The 20,423-nt window shown below is 43.0% G+C and overlaps 1 pseudogene; it reads right to left on the bottom strand.

Annotated features, from left to right (window-relative positions):
* Positions 1–185: 185 nt before the first annotated feature.
* LOC138929837 (craniofacial development protein 2 pseudogene) lies at positions 186–3,227 on the bottom strand (annotated as a pseudogene).
* Positions 3,228–20,423: the final 17,196 nt, after the last annotated feature.

Here is a 20,423-nt window from a genome sequence, read left to right as displayed (position 1 = left end):
ATTGATTCTAGTTCCCTGTGCTTGTTGTTTATTCTATGTATAATAGTTTGCATCTGCTAACTCCAGATTCCCAATGTGTCATATCCACCACCCCAGCCCTCCTCTCTATTTCTCTCTTAATTTGCCAAATACTTTAATCTTCACTGTTGAATTTGGGCAAGTAAAGCTTACAGATCTTCTTGCAGTCAGATGAGAGTGCTGTGGAGTAATGTGCAGGTTCATGTCTGTAGACCCCAGGGAGTAAAAATCCCCACTAGAATTACAGCTCTTTGGGGAGTCCCTTCTGCTCCCAGCTGGGGCCTAGAACAGTAATTGCTACATAGTTGTAGAGTAAAAGCAAGTTGCTGCCTAAGTCTCACTGGGCTTTTTCAGTTCAGTTCAGTTCATTCGCTCAATCATGTCCGACTCTCTGCAACTCCGTGAATTGCAACTCCCGCAGTTCACTCAGACTCACGTCCATTGAGTCCGTATTGCCATCCAGCCATCTCATCCTCTGTCGTCCCCTTCTCTCCAGCCCCTAACCCTTCCAGCATCAGACTCTTTTCCAGTGAGTCAACTCTTCACATGAAGTGGCCAAAGTACTGGAGTTTCAGCTTTAGCATCATTCCTTCCAAAGAAATCCCAGGGCTGATCTTCTTTAGGATGGACTGGTTGGATCTCCTTGCAGTCCAAGGGACTCTCAAGAGTCATCTCCAACACCATAGTTCAAAAGCATCAATTCTTCAGTGCTCAGCTTTCTTCACAGTCCGATTCTCACATCCATACATGACCAATGGAAAAACCATAGCCTTGACTAGACGGACCTTTGTTGCCAAAGAAATGTGTCTGCTTTTCAATATGCTATCTAGGTCGGTCGTAAATTTCCTTCCAAGGAGTAAGTGTCTTTTAATTTCATGGCAGCATCACCATCTGCAGGGATTTTGGAGCCCCCCAAAATAAAGTCTGACACTGTTTCCACTGTTTGCCCATCTATTTCCCTTGAAATGATGGGACCAGCTGCCATGATCTTCGTTTTCTGAATGTTGAGCTTTACGCCAACTTTTTCACTCTCTGCTTTCACTTTCATCAAGATTTTTTTAGTTCCTCTTCACTTTCTGCCATAAGGGTGATGTCATCTGCATATCTGAGGTTATTGATATTTTTCCTGGCAATCTTCATCCCAGCTTGTGTTTATTTCAACCCAGTGTTTCTCATGATTTACTCTGGATAGAAGCTAAATAAGCAGAGCGACAATATACAGACTTGATGTACTCCTTTTCCTCTTTGGAAATAGTCTGTTGTTCCATGTCCAATTCTAACTGTTGCTTCCTGACCTGAATATAGGTTTCTCAGGAAGCAGTTCAGGTGGTCTGGTATTCCCATCTCCTTCAGAATTTTCCACAGTTTATTGTGATCCACATAGTCAAAGGCTTTGGCATAGTCAATAAAGCAGAAATAGATGATTCTCTGGAACTCTCTTGCTTTTTTGATGATTCAGCGAATCTTGGGAATTTGATCTCTGGTTCCTCTGCCTTTTCTAAAACCAGCTTGAACTTCAGGAAGTTCATGGTTCACGTATTCCTGAAGCATGGCTTGGAGAATTTTGAGCATTATTTTAGTAGTGTGTGAGATGAGTACAACTGTGCTGTAGTTTGAGCATTCTTTGACATTGCCTTTCTTTGGGATTGGAATGAAAACTGACCTTTTTCTGCCCTATGGCCACTGCTGAGTTTTCCAAATTTGTTGGCATATTGAGTGCAGCACTTTCTCAGCATCATCTTTCAGGATTTGAAACAGCTCTACTGGAATTCCATCATCTCCACTAGCTTTGTTCATAGTGATGCTTTTGAAAGCCCACTTGACTTCACATTCCAAGATGTCTGGCTCTAGATGAGTGATCACATCATCATGATTATCTGGGTCATGAAGATCTTTTTTGTACAGTTCTTCTGTGTATTCTTGCCATCTCTTCTTAATATCTTCTGCTTCTGTTAGGTCCAGACCATTCCTGTCCTTTATCGAGCCTATCTTTGCATGAATGTTCCCTTGGTATCTCTAATTTTCTTGAAGAGATCTCTAGTCTTTCCCATTCTGTTCTTTTCCTCTATTTCTTTGCATTGATCACTGAAGAAGGCTCTCTTGTCTATTCTTGCTATTCTTTGGAACTCTGCATTCAGATGCTTATATCTTTCCTTTTCTCCTCTGCTTTTCTCCTCTCTTCTTTTCACAGCTATTTGTAAGGCTTCCCCAGATAGCCATTTTGCTTTGTTGCACTTCTTTTCCATGGGGATGGTCTTGATCTCTGTCTCCTGTGCAATGTCACGAACCTCATTCCATAGTTCAACAGGCCCTCTGTCTATCAGATCTAGGCCCTTAAATCTATTTCTCACTTCCACTGTATAATCATAAGGGATTTGATTTAGGTCATACCTGAATGGTCTTGCAGTTTTCCCTACTTTCTCCAATTTGAGTCTGAATTTGGTAATATGGAATTCATGATCTGAGCCACAGTCAGCTCCTGGTCTTGTTTTTGTTGACTGTATAGAGCTTCTCCATCTTTGGCTGCAAAGAATATAATCAATCTGATTTCGGTGTTGACCATCTGGTGATGTCCATGTGTAGAGTTTTCTCTTGTGTTGTTGGAAAAGGGTGTTTGCATTTTCTTGGCAAAACTCTATTAGTCTTTGCCCTGCTTCATTCCGCATTCCAAGGACAAATTTGCCTGTTACTCCAGGTGTTTCTTGGCTTCCTGCTTTTGCATTCCAGTCTCCTATAATGAAAAGGACATCTTTGGGGGGTGTTGGTTCTAAAAGGTCTTGTGGGTCTTCATAAAACTGTTCAACGTCAGCTTCTTCAGCGTTACTGGTTGGGGCACAGACTTGGATAACTGTGATATTGAATCATTTGCCTTGGAGACGAACAGAGATCATTCTGTTGTTTTTAAGATTGCATCCAGATACTGCATTTCAGACTCTTTTGTTGACCATGATGGCTACTCCATTTCTTCTGAGGGATTCCTGCCTGCAGTCGTAGATATAATGGTCATCTGAGTTAAATTCACCTATTCCAGTCCATTTTATTTCACTGATTCCTAGAATGTCGACGTTCACCCTTGCCATCTCTTGTTTGACCACTGCCAATTTGCCTTGAGTCATGGACCTGACATTCCAGGTTCCTATGCAATATTGCTCTTTACAGCATCGGATCTTGCTTCTATCACCAGTCTGCCATATATTCCTGTTTTGCATAGATCCATTGCTGCTGCTAAGTCACTTTAGTCTTGTCTGACTCTGTGTGACTCCACAGACAGCAGCCCACCAGCTCTCCCACCCCTGGGATTCTCCAGGCAAGAATACTGAAGCAGGTTGCCGTTTCCTTCTCCAATGCACAAAAGTGAAAAGGGAAAGTGAGCAGAGCTAGAATAATTACACAATTTGTTTGGAAATGCAAAAAACCTCATTGACCAGTCAAAGCAATCTTGAGAAAGAAGAATGCAACTGGAGGAATCAACCTGCCTGACTTCAGGCTCTCCTACAAAGCCACAGTCATCAAGACAGTATGGTACTGGCACAAAGACAGAAGTATAGATCAATGGAACAAAATAGAAAGCCCAGAAATAGATCCAGGCTCCTGTGGACACCTTATCTTTGACAAAGGAGGCGATAATACACAGTGGAGAAAAGACAATCTCTTTAACAAGTGGTGCTGGGAAAACTGGTCAAACACTTGTAAAAGAATGAAACTGGAACACTTTCTAACACGATACAAACTCAAAATGGATAAAAGATCTAAACATAAGACCAGAAACTGTAAAACATCTAGAGGAGAACATAGACAAAACACTCTCTGACACAAATCACAGCAGGATCCTCTATGACCCACCTCCCAGAATAATTGAAATAAAAGCAAAATAAACAAATGGGACCCAATTAAAATTAAAAGCTTCTGCACAACAAGGGAAACTATAAGCAAGGGGAAATGGCATCATTCAGAATGGGAGAAAGTAATAGCAAATGAAGCAACTGACAAGGAATTGGTCTCAAAAATATATAAGCAACTCCTGCAGCTCAACTCCAGAAAAATAAATGAGCCAATCCAATCAGTCCATTCTAAAGGAGATCAGTCCTGGGTGTTCTCTGGAAGGAATGATGCTAAAGCTGAAACTCCAGTACGATGGCTACCTCATGTGAAGGGTTGATTCATTGGAAAAGACTCTGACACTGGGAGGTATTGGGGAATGGAGGAGAAGGGGACGACAGAGGATGAGATGGCTGGATGGCATCACCGACTCGATGGACGTGAGTTTGAGTGAACTCTGGGAGTTGGTGATGGACAGGGAGGCCTGGAATGCTGTGATTCATGGGGTCACAAAGAGTCAGGCAAGACTGAGCACCTGAACTGAACTGAACTGAATCAAAAAATGGGCCAAAGAACAAAACAGATATTTCTCCCATGAAGACATACAGATAGCTAAAAACACATGAAAAGATGCTCAACATCACTCATTAGCAGAGAAATGCAAATCAAAACTACAATGAGGTACCATTTCATGCCAGTCAGAATGGCTGCTACCCAAAAGAATGGAAGCAATAAATGCTGGAGAGGGTATGGAGAAAAGGGAACATTCTTACACTGTTGGTGGGAATGCAAACTAGTATAGCCACTATGGAGAAGAATGTGGAGATTCCTTTAAAAAGTGGAAATAGAACTGCCATATGACCCAGCAATCCCACTGCTGGGCATACACACCAAGAAACCAGAATTGAAAGAGACACGTATACCCCGATGTTCCTCACAGCCTTGTTTATAATAGCTAGGACATGGAAGCAACCTATATGTCCATCAGCAGACGAAAGGATAAGAAACCTGTGGTACCTATACACGATGGAGTATTATTCAGCCATTGAAAAGAATACGTTTGAATTAGTTCTAATGAGGTTGATGAGACTGGAGCCAATTATACAGAGTGAAGTAAGCCAGAACGAAAAACACTAATACAGTATACTAACGCTGTGAAAGTGCTACACTCAATATGCCAGAAAATTTGGAAAACTCAGCAGTGGCCACAGGACTGGAAAAGGTCAGTTTTCATTCCAGTCCCAAAAAAGGCAATGCCAAAGAATGCTCAGACTACCATACAATTGCACGCATCTCACATGCTAGTAAAGTAATGCTCAAAATTCTCCAAGCCAGACTTCAGCAATACGTGAACCGTGAACTTCCTGATGTTCAAGCTGGTTTTAGAAAAGGCAGAGGAACCAGAGATCAAATTGCCAACATCCGCTGGATCATGGAAAAAGCAAGAGAGTTCCAGAAAAACATCGACTTCTGCTTTATTGACTGTGCAAAGCCTTTGACTGTGTGGATCACAATAAAGTGTGGAAAATTCTGAAAGAGATGGGAAGACCAGACCATCTAACCTGCCTCTTGAGAAATCTGTATGCAGGTCAGGAAGCAACAGTTAGAACTGGACATGGAACAACAGACTGGTTCCAAATAGGAAAAGGAGTACGTCAAGGCTGTATATTGTCACCCTGCTTATTTAACTTCTATGCAGTGTACATCATGAGCAACGCTGGACTGGGAGAAACACAAGCTGGAATCAAGATTGCTGGGAGAAATATCAATAACCTCATATATGCAGATGACACCACCCTATGGCAGAAAGTGAAGAGGAACTAAAAAGCCTCTAGATGAAAGTGAAAAAGGAGAGTGAACAAGTTGGCTTAAAGTTCAACATTCAGAAAACGAAGATCATGGCATCCGGTCCCATCACTTCATGGGAAGTAGATGGGGAAACAGTAGAAACAGCGTCAGACTTTATTTTGGGGAGCTCCAAATCACTGCAGATGGTGATTGCAGCCATGAAATTAAAAGACGCTTACTCCTTGGAAGAAAAGTTATGATTAACCTAGATAGCATATTCAAAAGCAGAGACATTACTTTGCAGTCTAGGGTCCATCTAGTCAAGGCTATGGTTTTTCCAGTAGTCATGTATGGATGTGAGAGTTGGACTATGAAGAAGGCTGAGCGCTGAAGAACTGATGCTTCTGAACTGTGGTGTTGGAGAAGACTCTTGAGAGTCTCTTGGACTGCAAGGAGATCCAACCAGTCCATTCTGAAGGAGATCAGCCCTGGGATTTCTTTGGAAGGAATAATTCTAAAGCTGAAACTCCAGTACTTTGGCCACCTCATGCGATGAGTTGACTCATTGGAAAAGACTGATGCTGGGGAGGATTGGGGGCAGGAGGAGAAGGGGACAACAGAGGATGAGATGGCTGGTTGGCATCACGGACTCAATGGACGTGAGTCTGAATGAACTCCAGGAGTTGGTGACAGGGAGGCCTGGCGTGCTGCGATTCATGGAGTCACAAAGAATTGGACACGACTGAGCAATTGAACTGATCTGAACTGAACTGAACTTATATATATGGAATTTAGAAAGATAGTAATGAAAACCCTGTATGTGAGACAGCAAAAGAGACACAGATGTATAGAACAGTCTTTTGGACTCTGTGGGAGTGGGTGATGGTGGGATGAAGCAGGAGAATGGCACTGAAATATGTGTAATATCATATGTGATACGAATCACCAGTCCAGATTCAATGCATGCATGATACAGGATGCTTGGGGCTGGTGCACTGGGTTGACCCAGAGGGATAGTATGGGGAGGGAGGTGGGAGGGGCGTTGAGGATGGGGCACACGTGTACACCCATGGCAGATTCATGTTGATGTATGGCAAAACCAATACAGTACTTAAAGTAATTAGCCTCCAATTAAAATAAATTTATATTAAACATAAAATAAAATTATAAATCCAAGAAAAAAAGGCCCCCCCCAAAAAAAAAGCCTAAGCAAGCATTATCTTTTACTGATTAATAATAAGGAAAAAAGCTTTCCTTTTTTTGCCTTCATTTATTATTATTTTTTAAATTTTCCTTTACAATACTGTATTGGTTTTGCTGTACATTGACATGAATCCACCATGGGTGTACATGAGTTCCCAATCCTGAACCCCAGTCCTACCTCTCTCCCCGCATCACCTCTCTGGGTCATCCCAGTGCACCTGCCCCAAGCATCCTGTATCCTGTATCGAACCTAGACCGGCGATTTGTTTCTTACATGATAGTATACATGTTTCAATGCCATTCTCCCAAATCATCCCACCCTCTCCCTCTCCCACACAGTCCAAATGTCTGTTGTATACATCTGTGTCTCTCTTGCTGTCTCGCATACAGGGTTTTCATTACCATCTTTCTAAGTTCCATATATATGTGTTAGAATACTGAATTGGTGTTTTTCTTTCTGGCTCACTTCACTCTGTATAATCAGCTCCAGTTTCATTAATACCATCTTACTCTGTGTAAATAACTCCTTTTAACATTTCTTACAGACCAGATATCTGCTGAGAATAAATTACCAAGTTTTTGTTCGTATGAGAATATCTGCTTCTCCTTTATTGATGAAAGATTATTTTCCTGGACATTGAAGCAAAGTTCAGTAGTTTTTTTTTTTAAGAAAACGTTTTATTTATTGACATATTGTACATGTAGCATGAATTTACCAGTTAAATTATATGATTCATTTATTTGTTATTTCTTCATGAGTTGCATAGCAATAACCATGCCATCATCATAAAATATTTTCATCATTCCGAATGGAAATACTGTCCAGTTGTTAGGCTTTATCATTTACCCCTTCACCTGGGCCCTGCCACCCGCTCCTCTATTTTCTGTCTAGTGAGGTACCTAATCTGGGACAATTTCATTCATATCAATGGAATAACACGATATGCAACCTTTTGTATCTGGGTTCTTTTAATTAGCATAATCATTTCAGAACTGTAGCATGTTATAGTGTGTATCAGAATTCCTTTTATTTGATGTCTGAATAATAGTGCATAGCATGATTTACTTATTCGGTCAATAGGTGATGGACATTTGAGTCATTTCAATTGTTTTTTCTCTTTTTAATTTATTTCTTGTTAAACTTCATCTATAATTTAATAATTTAATTGTTTTTACTTTAACGGGTTTTATATACAATGTAAATAGAATTTTAATGTAATAGCTTTACAGAAATTTGTTTTTCTCTGTTAAACCTCAAAATGAATCAGCTATATGTATATGTGTGTATATATATATATATATATATCCCACCCTCTTGTACTTCCCTCTCATCTCCCTGCCCATCCCACCCCTCTAGGTAGATAAAGAGCAACTGTTTGAGTTTTCCGAGGCATTCAGCTAAATCCAATTGCTCCCTATTCATGTAAGTTTCCCTGTAACTCTCTCGATACTTCTCACCCTCTCTTTCCCTCTCCCCACATCTTTTTTTCTGTTCTCTATGTCTCTTTTTCATTTTCAGGCCTGCAAATAAATTCTTCAGTACCATCTTTCTAGATGCTGCATATATGCTGCTAAGTCACTTCAATTGTGTCCGACTCTGTGCAATCCCATAGACGGCAGCCCACTAGGCTCCCTTTCCCTGGGATTCTCAAGGCAAGAACAACGGAGTGGGTTGCCATTTCCATCTCCACTGCATGAGAATGAAAACTGAAAGTGAAGTCGCTCAGTCCTGTCTAACTCTTAGTGACCCCATGGACTATAGCCCACCAGGCTCCTCCATCCATGGGATTTTCCAGGCAAGAATACTGGAGTGGGGAGCCATTACCTTCTGCATGCATATATGCATTAGTATACAATACTTATCTTTAGCTTTTTTACTTACTTCACTATGTATAATAGGCTCTAGATTCATCCACCTCATTAGAACTGATTCAAATGTGTTCTTTTTTATGACTGAGTAATACTCCATTGAAAACTGACCTTTTCCAGTCTGATGGTCAGTTTTCAGTCCAATCCCAGAAAACGCAGTGCCAAAGAATATTCAAACCACTGCACAACTGCACTCATCTCACACACTAGCAAAATAATGTTCAAAATTCTCCAAGCAAGGCATCAACAGCACATGAACCGAGAACTCCAAGATGTTCAAACTCAATTTAGAGCAGGCAGAGGAATCAGATATTAAATTGCCAACATTTGTTAGATCATAGAACAAGCAAGGGAACTCCAGGAAACCATCTACTTCTGCTGTATTGATTTTGCCAATGCCTTTGACTGTGTAGATCCCTGCAAACTGTGGCAAATTCTTCAAGAGATGGGAATATCAGGCTAACACCTGCCTTTTGAGAAATCTGTATGCAGGTCAAGAAACAGCTGTTATAATGAGTCATGGAATGACAGTCTGGGTCTAAATCAGGAAAGGAGTACATCAAAGCTGTATAATGTCACCCTGATTATTTAACTTACAGGCAGAATACATCATGCAAAATGCTGGGCTAGATGAAACACAAGCTGAAATTAAGACTTTGAGGAGAAATGTCAACAACCTGAGATACTCAGAGTATGCCACCCTTATGGCAGAAAGTGAAGAGGAGTTAAAGAGTCTCTTGATGGAAGTGAAAGAGAGTGGGAAAAGTCGGCTTAAAACTCAACATTTAAAAAGCTCAGATCATGGCATCCAGTCCCATCACCTTCATGGCAAATAAGTGGGGAAACAATGGAAACAGTCACAGACTTTATTTGGGGGTGCTCCAAAAATCACTGCAGATGGTGACTGCAGCCATGCTATTAAAAGACTCCTGCTCCTTGGAAGAACAGCTATGACCAACCTATTCTCCATTCTCCAGGCAAGATCACTGGAGTGGCTTGCCATTGCCTTCTCCAAGATCTGGGATACCTACCAGCAGGAGACCTAGATAGACATTTCCCAAAAGAAGACATACAGATGGTCAACAGGCCACAAGAGAAGATGCTCAACGTCACCAATAAAAGGAAATGCAAATCGAAACCACACTGGGGTATCACGTCACACCACACAGAATGGCTATTATTTAAAAGTCTGCAGGTAATAAATGCCGGAAAAGGGGTAGGGAAAAACGGAACCTCCTACACTGTTGGTGGGAAAGTAAGTTGGTGCATTTACAACAGAGAACATTGTGGAGGATCCTTTAAAACCTGAAAACAGAATTACCATATGATCCAGCAATCCTATTCCTGGGCATATATCCAGAGAAGAACATGATTCAAAAAAATACATGCAGTCCAAAGGTTCATAGCAGCATTTTTAGAATAGCCAAGACTGGACGCAACCTAGATGTCCATCAACAGATGAATGGATAAAGAAGATGTATGAAGTAGCCCCTAGCCTGGGCCATGGTCACCACTCCAGGAGTACCCTCAGCTGAGGTCAGGGTCTGGAGATCACAGTTCTGGCCAGGGCGCAGGCTCGAGGCTCCTGAGAGCACAGGAGCTCTGATGCCCACCTGGCACCCTTACCTTCATCCCTCGTGTTATATTTGGGAATGTCTTTTTCAAATCTTGCACGCCTTCTGGGATCCAACCTGCTCGTAACTTGGGGATAGTTCTGCCAGTGAAATTGCTGGATGAAAATGCGACACCAGGGTCATCAAGGCGGTTCTAGTGGAAATCAAGGCAAGCAATTACAAAGCTGCAAAAAAAGATTAAACATTTGAGATTTCAGCAAGATAACCACAAGTGTACTGCTTTTCCCAAAGGCAGAATGAAATTTCTGCTCCTTTGCTATGATATCACTTGGGTGATTATGCAATAAATGCCTTTCTAGCTTCATAGGGCACGTTTTAGGGAAAAACAAAAACAATGAGTGCATGTTGGGTCAATAAGTCATGTTCCACTCTTTGCAACCTTATGGACGGTAGCCCTCCAGGTAGCTCTGTCCATGAGATTCTCCAGGCAGGAATATTGGAGTGGGTTGCCATTGTCTTCTCTAAGCAATCTTACCGACCCAGGGATTGAAACTACTTCTCCTTCAGGCAGATTCTTTACCACTGGGCCACCTGGGAAGCCAAAAAATCCAATAGAGATACTTGTAAGAGATTCTTAGATGGGACTTTCCTCGTGGTCCACTGGTTAAGACTCCATGCTGCCAATGCAGGGGGCACAGCTTTGATCACTGCTCAGGGGAACTCAAGGGCATGGCAACCCACTCCAGTATTCCTGCCTGGAGAATCCCATGGACAGAGGAGCCTGGCAGGCTACGGGCCATTAGATCACAAATAGTCAAACAGGACTGAAGTGACTTAGCAAACATATGGGATCGCAAACAGATGGACACCGTTGAAGTGACTTAGCACCCACAGGGTATCTAAGATCACACACACTGTGCAGCACAACCAAAAGATAAAAAATAAAGGCATCTTCCCCTACCAAAAATGTGTAACAAGGCATTTAAAAAAATAAGAAAGAAAAAGATTGTTAGGGAAGGCATGGTGAACTTGAACTTCTAACAAGCTCTCTGTATAGTGCTGAGTCTGTTGGTTCATTTGACAGCACATTGTTAAGAACCAGGGAAGAAAATGACAGTCTGTAGGAGAATCCAGATACCTTCAGACCACAATAAAGTTTATCTCTGGGTCGGGAAGATCCCCTGAAGGAAGAAGAAGGGGAGAAGCAAATGGCAACCCCACTCCACTAGTCTTGCCTGGAGAATCCCATGGACAGAGAAGCCTGGTGGCCTACAGTCCATGGGTCACAAAGATTACTACTTAGCACAGACACGCAAAGAATATCCCATTTCCTCCTTCTCACTCCCAGTACAGTCACAGACACAGACACACACACACACAAACACACACATGCTGAAAAGGAAGCCTCTGCTTCTTTGGTGTTCAAGGGCTACTACTTTGGATGCTAAAAATTCCTTCACTGGCCGCTGGCTAAAACATTTCTTTCAACTGAGTCTATGTGACCCCCCTTCGAAGAATGGAGCCGTATTTGACTAGCGGTAGAAATAACAGGAAATGACTTAGGACCGCTGTCTGAAAGGTGGTGGAATTTTCACTACAATGGAGAGACTTCTTCTGGGCACACATAGCATGTTTCTAAAAGTTGCATAGGTTGTCATTTCTTACTTCTGCACAATTAGACTTGTAGAAAGCCTGCAGGAACTATGTGTGATTGGCTTTCAAAACAATACAGTTGCTTACGTTTTAGAATCGTTTTAGATGGGGACTTACCTGGTGGTCCAGTGGTTCAGACTCTGGGCAGGGGGCATGGATTCCCCAGCAAGGAAAGTGAGATCTCCAGGAAACTAAGATACCACATGCCCTGTGGTGTGTGCCTGTCTCTTTTTCTAAATAAAGCTTTATTGGTACCCTGCCTCATCCACTCATTTACCTCTGCCAGTGGCTACTCTGGAGCTCCCAGGGCAGTGGTAGGTAACTGCCATAGAGACCGTGCAGCTCGCAAAGGCTAAAATATTTACTTTCTGGCCTCTTCAGAACAGGACTTCCCTGGTGGCTCAGCTGGTAAAGAATCTGCCTGCAATGCAGGAGATATGGGTTCGATCCCTAGGTTAGGAAGATCCCCTGGAGAAGGGAAAGGCTACCCACTCCAGTATTCCTGGGCTTTCCTGGTGGCTCACCTGGTAAAGCTGAGAGCAGGAGACCTGGGGCCCCTAGCCCATCACAAGACTCAGGTCGCCCGGCCAGTCCTCAGAGTCCCGGCAGACCCGAGCCGCGGGCGTCCGCGATTGGGCACCTTCTGCTGCCCCACGCGGGACACCGCCACGTAACTTGCGCTGGGCTTCTAGTGGCGGGTCTTCCAGCTGCTGTGCCTGGGCAGCAGCGCGCTCCGCCTGGCGCTGGGCGTCTTGCAGCTGCGGCCCGGAGCAGGCCCGCGTCCCGGGGTCGTGGCCCGCCTCCGTGCGCATTGTGCGCGCCGCCTTGGCTTGCAACCTGGTCGGCTGCCTGGTTTTGCACGCGACTCGTGAGGGCGGGGGACGAGGGAGTACCCATCAGTATGTGAGTGAGACGGCCCGGCCCACCCGTGGGGGCCCCTTCTTGGGAGCTTAGGGCACATGGCCTGGGACTACTCCGTGCGTGGTTCAGGGCCCACGCATACTGCGCAGGTGGAGACCCCTCCGAGAGCAGTTGGACGGATGGGCAGCCCGTGAGTAGGGCTCCCTCCGTTTGTGGGTGAGGAGGCCCGGCCCCCAACTAGAGACCCGTCTGTGCGTTTTTTCAGGGCGCGCCTACATGCGCATTTGAGGGCCCCGCGGTTGGGCCTCCGTGCGAGGCTGACGGAGTGCGGGCGCCACAGGTGACTCCTTCGTGGGAACTGGGGGCGGACGGCCCGTTGTAGGTCTGGACAACTGCCTGTGCAGCTGAGGACGCCAGGCCCACGAGTAGGGACCCTGCGCGTTTCCAAGGGGTCGAGTCCATGGGTCAGGACCTCTCCATGCCCAATTGAGGGCCAATGGCCGGAGAGTGGAGTCCCCTCCATGTGCGGTTGAGGGCGCCCAGCCTGCAGGTGGGGACCACTGCGTGAGCAGTTGAAGGCACCAGTCCATAGGTGGGAACACCTCCGTGCCCAGTTGAGGGCTCATTGCCTGCAAGTGGGGACCTCATTGTGCCCAGTAGAGAGCATGCGATCCGCGAGTGGAGACTTCCTTCATGAGAGTTGGGGGTGAACAGCCTTGTGGTGAGGACCACTCCATGCGTGGTTGAGGGCGCACAGCCCACAGGTGGGGAACGCTTGGTGTGCAGTTGAGGGCGGCATACAGCCTTGAGGACCCATTCATGCGCAGTTGATGGTTCTTGCCCCGTGAGTGGGAATCCCTCTAGGACTAGTTTCTATGCATATTTTGATTTCTTTTTTGATTTCTTCTGTGATTTGTTGGTTATTCAGAAGTGTGTTGTTCAACCTCCATATGTTGGAATTTTAATAGTTTTTCTCCTGTAATTGAGATCTAATTTTAATGCATTATGGTCAGAAAAGATGCTTGGAATGATTTCGATTTTTTAAAATTTATCAAGTTTAGATTTATGGCCCAGGATGTGATCTATCCTGGAGAAGTTTCCATGAGCACTTGAGAAAAAGGTGAAATTCATTGTTTTGGGGTGAAATGTCCTATCATATCAATTAGGTCTAACTGGTCTAATGTATCATTTAAAGTTTGCATTTCTTTGTTAATTTTGTTTAGTTGATCTATCCATAGGTGTGAGTGGGGTATTAAAGTCTCCCACTATTATTGTGTTATTGTTAATTTCCCCTTTCATATTTGTTAGCATTTGTCTTACATATTGTGGTGCTCCTATATTGTGGTGCTCCTATATTGTTATATCTTCTTCTTGGATTGATCCTTTGATCATTATGTAGTGGGCTTCTTTGTCTCTTTTCACAGCCTTTGTTTTAAAGTCTATTTTATTGGATATGAGTATTGCCACTCATGCTTTCTTTTGGTCTCTATTTGCGTGGAATATCTTTTTCCGGCCCTTCACTTTCAGTCTGTATGCGTCCCTTGTTTTGAGATGGGTCTCTTGTAAGCAGCATATAGAGGGGTCTTGTTTTGTATCCATTCAGCCAGTCTTTGCCTTTTGGTTGGGGCATTCAACCCATTTACGTTTAAGGTAATTATTGATAAGTATGATCCCGTTACCATTTACTTTATTGTTTTGGGTTCGGGTTTATACACCCTTTTTGTGTTTCCTGTCTAGAGAATATCCTTTAGAATTTGTTGGAGAGCTGGTTTGGTGGTGCTGAATTCTCTCACCTTTTGCTTGTCTGTAAAGCTTTTGATTTCTCCTTCGTATTTGAATGAGATCCTTGCTGGGTACAGTAATCTGGGCTGTAGGTTATTTTCTTTCATCACTTTAAGTATGTCTTGCCATTCCCTCCTGGCCTGAAGAGTCTCTATTGAAAGATCAGCTGTTATCCTTATGGGAATCCCCTTGTGTGTTATTTGTTGTTTTTCCCTTGATGCTTGTAATATTTGTTCTTTGTGTTTGATCTTTGTTAATTTGATTAATATGTGTCTTGGGGTGTTTTGCCTTGGGTTTATCCTATTTGGAACTCTCTGTGTTTCTTGGACTTGGGTGATTATTTCCTTCCCCATTTTAGGGAAGTTTTCAACTATTATCTCCTCAAGGATTTTCTCATGATCTTTCTTTCTGTCTTCTTCTTCTGGGACTCCTATAATTTGAATGTTGGAGTGTTTCATATTGTCCTGGAGGTCTCTGAGATTGTCCTCATTTCTTTTAATTCGTTTTTCTTTTTTCCTCTCTGATTCATTTATTTCTACCATTCTATCTTCTGTTTCACTAATCCTATCTTCTGCCTCCGTTATTCTACTATTTGTTGCCTCCAGAGTGTTTCTGGTCTCATTTATTGCATTATTCATTATATATTGACTCTTTTTTTATTTCTTCTAGGCCCTTGTTAAGCCTTTCTTGCATCTTCTCAATCCTTGTCTCTAGGCTATTTATCTGTGATTCCATTTTGATTTCAAGATTTTGGATCATTTTCACTAACAATATTTGGAATTCTTTCTCAGGTAGATTCCCTATCTCTTCCTCTTTTGTTTGGTTTGGTGGGCATTTCTCCTGTTCCTTTACCTGCTGAGCATTCCTCTGTCTCTTCATCTTGGTTATATTGCTGCGTTTGGGGTGCCCTTTTTATATTCTGGGAATTTGTGGAGTTCTCTTTATTATGGAGCTTCCTCACTGTGGGTGAGGTTGTATCAGTGGCTTGTCAAGGTTTCCTGGTTAGGGAGGCTTGTGTTGGAGTTCTGGTGGGTGGAGCTGGATTTCTTCTCTCTAGAGTGCAGTGGAGTGACCAGTAATGGGTTATGAGACGTCAAAGGTTTTGGAGTAACTTTGAGCTGCCTGTATATTGAAGGTCAGGGGTGTGTTCCTGTGTTGCTGGAGAATTTGCATGGTATGTCTTGCTCTGGAACTTTTTGGCCCTTGGGTGGTGCTTGGTTTCAGCGTATGTATGGAGGCATTTGATAAGCTCCTATTGTTTAATGTTCCCTGAATTCAGGAGTTCTCTGATATTCTCAGGCTTTGGACTTAAGCCCCCTGCTTCTGGTTTTCAGTTTTATTTTTACAGTACCTCTAGACTTCTCCATGTATACAGCACCAATGATAAAACATCTAGGATAAAGATAAAGAGTTTCTCCACATTGAGGGACACCCAGAGAGGTTCACTGAGTTCCATGGAGAAGAGAAGAGAGAGTGGGTAGTTAGAGGTGACTGGAATGAGATGCGGTGAGATCAAAAGAGGAGAGAGCAAGCTAGCCAGTAGTCACTTCCTTATGTGCGCTCCATAGTCTGGACCACTCTGAGGTATTCACGGAGTTATACAGGGAAGAGGAGAGGGAGGAAGGAGACAGAGGTGGCCAGGAGGATAAGAGAGAGGAATGAAAAGGAGAGAGACAAATCCAGCCGGTAACCAGTTTCTTAGGTGTTCTCCACCATCTGGAACACACAGAGATTCACAGAGTTCGATAGAGAAGAGATGGGGGAGGGAAGAGACAGAGGCCACCTGGTGGAGAAAAAGGAGAGTCCAAAAGAGAAGAGAGTGGTCAAGCTAGTAATCTCGCTCTCAGGTAAAATTGGGTAGTGAAGTTTGGGTATTAAAATGTACAAAATTGCCAACAAAAACCAAAAAGCAAAGACTAAAAATCTAGAGTAGAGGTTGGATTTTCAAAAATACAATGTTAAAGAAAAGAAGCAGAAGTAAAAGAGAAAAAAGGAAAAAAAGCCACAAGAATTATTTAAAAACACCAACAACAACCACACAAAGACTATATATGATGTTTGTCTTAAAAAAAATAGAGTCTTTTTTTGGAAAAGTAATAGTAGGTTATAGAAATAAAAATTAGAGGAGAAATAGAAGACATAACAATTTTTTTAAGTTAGAAAAAAAAGAAAGAAAAAAAAAGGAATGATTGTAAAAATAGTAAAGATATCTGGCCCTTCTCTGATGTTGCGGGCAGTGTGGGGTCACTTCCAAGGGGGTTCCCTCTGTTTAACTTCTGTTTGCTGGTCTCTTCAGTGTCTGATTTCCATCCTGACACAGGGGGGCGGTGGTGGACACTTTTTTTTTTTCTTTTTAGGCTCACTAGCTCAGTCACGCAGTGGGGAGGTGGGGATGCTGCAAACAAATAGCTCTGTCGTGTGCACACAGTGTCTCAGCCCCGCTGGACCTGTCCCTTCTCACGGCGCACAAACCGCTCTGGCTCTACAATGCTCAGTCTGAGGCCGGCCCTAGGCTGTGTGCACCTTCCCGGTCTAAGCCGCTCAGGTTCAGCGCTCAAGTAGCCCTCAGAGGCACAGATTCGGTTGGGACTACGTTTTGTGCCCTTCCCAGGTCCGAGTAGCTCAGGAGTTTGGCGAGCGCGGTCGCTGCGACTTGTCACCTTTTCTGTCTCTGCTGCTCAGTTTTCTGGATGTACCGATGGTGCCCCTTGTGAGGCAGATGGTGACTGTCCAGCACCCCCAGAAGTCTTAGCAAAGAAGCCTGCTTGCTGTTTGGTAGGTAAAGTCGCTCCAGAGCTGCAATTGCCCCTTTCCAGCCCTTAGGGCTCTGGCTGCCTGTCCCCGGCGGGGGATGGTCTGCAGCCAGCTATTTCCGTTCCATCCTTTGTTCTGTGTGTGGTCCTGGTGGTGTCTTATGTTCGAGCTTTTCGCGTGGTAGCTATCCCACAGTCTGGTTTGCTAGCCCAAGTTAGATCGTTCTGGTTGTGCGTGGGGCGTTCCTGCCCGATTCTTACAAAGCACTGCAGCCTGCGCCTCCCGCACTTCCCTGCCCTGCCCCCACTTGCTAGTGGCAGATGCAGGCGTCTGTGCTGCTTTTCCGCTGGGGGAGTTACTGTTGGGCTTGTAATCTGTTGGTTTTAATTATTTATTTTTCCTTCCTGTTATGTTGCCCTCTGTGTTTCCAAGGTTCGCCACAGACTTGGCAGGGAGAGTGTTTCCTGGTGTTTGGAACCCTCTCTTCTTAAAATTCCCTTCCCGGGACAGGCTTCCCTTCCCGGGACGGAGCTCCCTTCCCACCTCCTTTGTCTCTTTTTTCGTCTTTTATATCTTTTCCTACCTGTTTTTGAAGACAATGATCTGCTTTTCTGGTTGCCTGTTGTCCTCTGCCAGCATTCAGAAGTTGTTTTGTGGAGTTTGCTCAGCGTTGAAATGTTCTTTTGAGGAATTTGTGCGGGAGAAAATGGTCTTCCTGTCCTATTTCTCTGCCATCTTAGGCACAAGTCTGGATTTTTTTTTAATCCCACTTTTTGTTGCTGCTATAAATCTGTGCCTTTTACATCTGAGTTCTATGGCGTTTTCCTTCTTTTACAAATTGTAATTTAAAAATTTTTAAACCTATTATTTTTTTTCTAACATGTATTCCTTTGTTTGCTTTTCCCATGGTTCTTTCCCCCTTGCAGTTAATCTTTAAAATATATCTCTTCTTTAGCTATGGCTATTTAGCTTTGCATTTCTACTCTTTCTTACATTCCCTTTTTTCCCTCACCATATTTGTTAGTTTTGTTTTCATTGCTTTATTTTTTATTTAGTTTTGATTGCTTTATTTTTTATTTAGTTTTGATTGCTTTAGTTTTGAATTCTAGTTTGTGCTTTTGTTAGTTTTGTTCTTTTTTAAATTTTTAAAAATATAAATTTATTTATTTTAATTTGAGGGTAATTGCTTTACAATATTGTAGTGGTTTTGCCATACACTGACATGAATCTGCCATGGGTGTACGTAGGTTCCCCATCCTGAACCCCCTTCCCACCTCCCTTCCCATCGCGTTCCTCTGGGTCATCCCAATGCACCAGCCCCAGGCACCCTGTCTCATGCATCAAACCAGGATTGGCGATTCGTCTAACATATGACAATATATGTGTTTCAATGCCATTCTCCCACTTCATCCCACCCTCACCCTCTCCCACAGAGTCCAAAAGACTGTTCTATACATCTATGTCTCTTTTGCTGTCTTGCATACAAGGTTATCATTACTTTCTTGCTAAATTCCGTATATATGCATTAGTTTTTCTTTCTGACTTACTTCACTCTGTATAATAGGCTCCAGTTTCATCCATCTCATTAGAACTGATTCGAACGTATTCTTTTTAAAGGATGAGAAATATTCCATTGTATATATGGACCACAGCTTTCTTATCCATTTGTCTGCCGATGGACACCTAGGTTGCTTCCATGTCCTGGCCATTATGAACAGTGCTGCGAGGAACATTGGGGTGCACGTGTCTCTTTCAATTCTGGTTTCTTTGGTGTGTATGCCCAGCACTGGGATGGCTGGGTCATATGGCCATTCTACTTCCAATTTTACAAGGAATATCCACCCTGTTCTTAGTGGCTGTACTAGTTTGGATTCTCACAAAGAGTGTAACAGAGTTCCCTTTTCTCCACAACCTCTCCAGCATTTATTGCTTTGTAGACTTTTGGATAGCAGCCATTCTATCATGAAATGGTACCTCACTGTGGTTTTAATTTGCATTTCTCTGATAATGAGTGATGTTGAGCATCTCTTCATATGTTTGTTATCCACCTGTATGTCTTCTTTGGAGAAATGTCTGTTTAGTTCTTTGGCTGATTTTTTGATTGGGACCATTTATTTTTCTGGAACTGAACTGCAGGAGTTGCTTGTATATTTTTTGAATAAATTCTTTGTCAGTTGCTTCGTTTGCTATTATTTTCTCCCATTCTGAATGCTGCCTTTCCCCCTTGCTTATAGTTTCCATTGTTGTGCAAAAGATTTTAATTTTAATTAGGTCCCATTTGTTTATTTTTGCTTTTATTTCCAATACTGTGGGAGGTGGGTCATAGAGGATCCTGCTGTGATTTGTGTCATAGAGTGTTTTGCCTATGTTTTCCTCTAGGAGTTTGATAGTTTCTGGTCTTACATTTAGAGTGGTTAATCCATTTTGAGTATATTTTTGTGTGTGGTGTTAGAATGTGTTCTAGTCTCATTCTTTTATAAGTGATTGACCAGTTTTCTCAGCACCATTTGGTAAAGAAATGTTTTTCCTCCTTTATGTATTCTTGCCTCCTCTGCCAAACATAAGGTGTTCAAATGGGTGTGGATTCTTCTCTGGGCTTTCTCTTTTGTTCCATTGATCTATATTTCTGTCTTTTTGCCAGTACCATACTACCTTGATGACTGTGGCTTTGTAGGAGAGCCTGAAGTTAGGCAAATGGATTTCTCCAGTTGCATTCTTCTTTCTCAAGATTGCTTTGGCTATTTGAGGTTTTCCATATTTCTATACAAATCATGAAATTATTTGTTCTAGCTCTGTAAAAAATAAATGGGGGAACAGTGGAAACAGTGTCAGACTTTATTTTTCTGGGCTCCAAAATCACTGCAGATGGTGATTGCAGCCATGAAATTTAAAGATGCTTACTCCGTGAAAGAAAAGTCATGACCAACCTAAACAGCATATTCAAAAGCAGAGACATTACTTTGCCAACAAAGGTCCGTCAGGTGAAGGGTATGGATTTTCCAGTGGTCATGTATGGATGTGAGAGTTGGACTGTGAAGAAATTTGAGTGCTGAAGAATTGCTGCTTTTGAACTGTGGTGTTGGAGAAGACTCTTGAGACTTG

Source organism: Ovis canadensis, chromosome Y (genome assembly GCF_042477335.2).
Source record: "Ovis canadensis isolate MfBH-ARS-UI-01 breed Bighorn chromosome Y, ARS-UI_OviCan_v2, whole genome shotgun sequence".
Classification (NCBI taxonomy): domain Eukaryota; kingdom Metazoa; phylum Chordata; class Mammalia; order Artiodactyla; family Bovidae; genus Ovis; species Ovis canadensis.
Note: the sequence above shows the minus strand (reverse complement) of the source record. Positions and strands in the feature narration are given on the sequence as shown.